This window comes from Corvus brachyrhynchos, unplaced genomic scaffold (assembly GCF_000691975.1).
Source record: "Corvus brachyrhynchos isolate BGI_N302 unplaced genomic scaffold, ASM69197v1 scaffold65, whole genome shotgun sequence".
NCBI classification, from domain to species: Eukaryota; Metazoa; Chordata; class Aves; order Passeriformes; family Corvidae; genus Corvus; species Corvus brachyrhynchos.
The window spans coordinates 3,382,398-3,385,027 of NW_008238365.1; the positions used below are offsets into that span (position 1 = coordinate 3,382,398).

The 2,630-nt window shown below is 61.9% G+C and overlaps 1 protein-coding gene across 1 annotated transcript in view; it reads left to right on the forward strand.

Annotated features, from left to right (window-relative positions):
• Nucleotides 1-2,630, forward strand: part of LOC103616969 (beta-xylosidase/alpha-L-arabinofuranosidase 2) — a 17,366-nt gene that overhangs the window by 4,517 nt on the left and 10,219 nt on the right. The window lies entirely within an intron of this gene.

Sequence of the window (2,630 nt, forward strand, 5' to 3'; positions counted from 1 at the left end):
TGGGAGGCTCGGGAGGGCAGGGCCTGACCCTTCTTCCGAGGTAGGATCTACTTCCCAGGCAGCATCCAGGGAACGGGCAGGATGCTGCAGGGAAGGGGGCAGAGATGCAGCTGTTGGAGCGACCAAGCCCTGCGCTGGTCTGAGGGACAGGTCCAACCCTGCAGCAGCTCGGGGGCTGTGGAACAGCGCTGGGATGTGATTCTGGCAGCAATGCTGGCGGGGAGCCGGAGCCAGGCAGGAACTCCTCCGGATGGTGTTGGAAGACTGTGATCTCCTCCAGCCCCGAGGCCGGAGGCCAAGGTGGGGGTGGCAGGGAGCGCCTGGGGCTGCCCAGGCCTGACCCCATGACATCAGGACACTAATTACAGATGCGGCTTGGGATAATTACAGAGCAGGCACGAGCTGTGGCAGGGCAGGGCACAGCCTGCTGTGGCTCAGCCCATTGCTGGACCATTTGTCACTGATACCCAGAGGGGATTGTCCTGCAGCAGCCGGGATTTGCCATGGACAGTGGCGTAGCCCCATGGCAAAATGCTGGGGGTCTGGTTGTAGCCCTGAAATGCTGCTGGTGATGGGTTCCTATTGCATCCATCTGCCCCAGGACAGGACACAGGCACTGACACTCGTCCCCAGGATCCTGTTGGGTCACTGCCCCATGGCTAGTGGGAATCAGCTGGAGTGTTTTGGGGACCGGGATTTAGATCAGCCCTTGTGGGCACCATGTCACAGAGCAGCAGGGTGGGAGCAGCCTGGGGCCAGTGCAAAGTCCTGGGGCTGAGGAGAGGTGGGAGCAGAGGGATGGGGAGCAGGTGGAAACGGGTGGGATGGGGTGTCCCACATGGAACTTTGCTCAGAGGTGCAGGCAGGGTTTGTTTGCCCTCCTTATCCCTGTTTGCTCCCAGAGTCCCACAGCGTCAGCTCATGCTGGCAGGGCTGAGCTGTGGCTGTAGTTGTCCTTTGACTTTGAGGTGCTGATCCCTTCGGGTCCCTACAATCAGTGTCAGGGCCAGGTGTTGGGCCTCGGGGTGCAGCCCCCTGCCCAGGCTGGCCTGAGGAAGCCACGGCAGTGTTGCATCCCACGCTGCAGGGCTGAGGAGCACAGGGAATGCTGGGGCATGCAGCAGCTAGGGCTGGGTGCTGTGCTCATCATGAGCTCATCGGATTTTCCATCAGCTCAGGGAGGGCAGCTGTTCCCAGCTCCACGGGAATGGGGGGGGCTGGACCCAGGAACCCCAACACAGCAGGGCTCTGCCTGCAGCAGAGCAATTGATCAATCCCTGCTTGTATAAGCCCATCGACTTGAGCTGGTGTGGTGCTCACGAGCCCTCTCATGTTGCACTATTGGAGCACAGCCACAGGCCCTGTACACCCATGGTTGCCCCTTCCTCACCATGCCCCCTGCTCCAGACTGACCCCACAGTGGGGAGAAGGACCATGGACATGGCTGGACCCAGTGCCAGGCTGTCCCAGAGCCTTGAGATGCTCATCTGCTCTGGGTGATGCTGTGGGACCCACAGGCAAAGAGGCTTTGGAAGCCACACACAGACACCCTTGGAGCATGTCATGGAGTGGCTCCAGTCCTGCTCTGCCAGATCCCTTGTGTGCCATGGAAATATGGGGTGGTAGGGCCGCCGGAGCCCCTTGGAGGCTCAGCCATGCAACAGTGTGAGTGGGGCTGTTCCCCTTCCCTGTCCCAGGGCATATCCCAGCTTTGTGAGCTCACTGGGACTTTGCACTCCCTGCCATCCTCCTGGGGTACCCAGCTCCCAGAGCTGAGGCTTGGCCATGCAGCATTCCCTGGTGGGAAGTCAGCTGGCAGGTGAGGCTCTGGGAGTTTTGGGAAGCCTCTGCTCTGTCTGAGCCAGGTGAGAGGGTGCCGGCCTGGAGGCTGTAGGAGGGTGATGATTTTAGGGTGATTTGGGTGTAGGGCTACCCCTGCAGCATCACAGAGTGGGGCCACCTCATCCACTGAGGAACTCCCCATCCTTGAGTCAGGGGAATGCACTTCCAAAGGAAAGGGCTGGGATTTCGGTAAACCTGTTTGCCTGGTAGGTGAGGGAGAATGAGTGCCAGGGGATCTTCTGGCCTGTGGTGACATCATCCCCAAAACAGGCATCTGTGATGGGTGCTGCCCGCAGAAAACTAACTTTGCTCATATACACACCCAGAGCCGGGCACTCTGCGGGATGCCTGGAGCAGTCTGGCCCCGTGGTGGACAAGGACGTGTCCCTGGCTCCTGGTGCCCCTGAAGAGCCTGGAGCCGTGTTCCTCCCACTGCTGGTCCTGCCCACTAGTCCCCTACCCTGGCCGTGCCGCTACACTCCCGTCCTTGCAGGGCCGAGAGGGGTTTCAGCCCTGAGCCGGGCCGAGCCGGGGCAGCTGCTCCTGCCCGGGGAGAGGGAGAGGCCTCTGCTGTCTGCCGGTTACCGGGGCAGGGTGGGATGAGGTGGGGGAGCCCCGCGAGCGGGGGCGGCTGCTGGCGGTGACTAAGGCTCACGTGTGACGGGGAGTGGGGGAGAAGCAGCTCCAAGGCCTCTCGAACAGCTGAGGTGGGGCTCGGAAACGGGAAACCGGTGTCTTTTTGGGGTGCCTGAGGCTGGGGCAGATGGGCCGGGTGGGGCTGGGCGGGG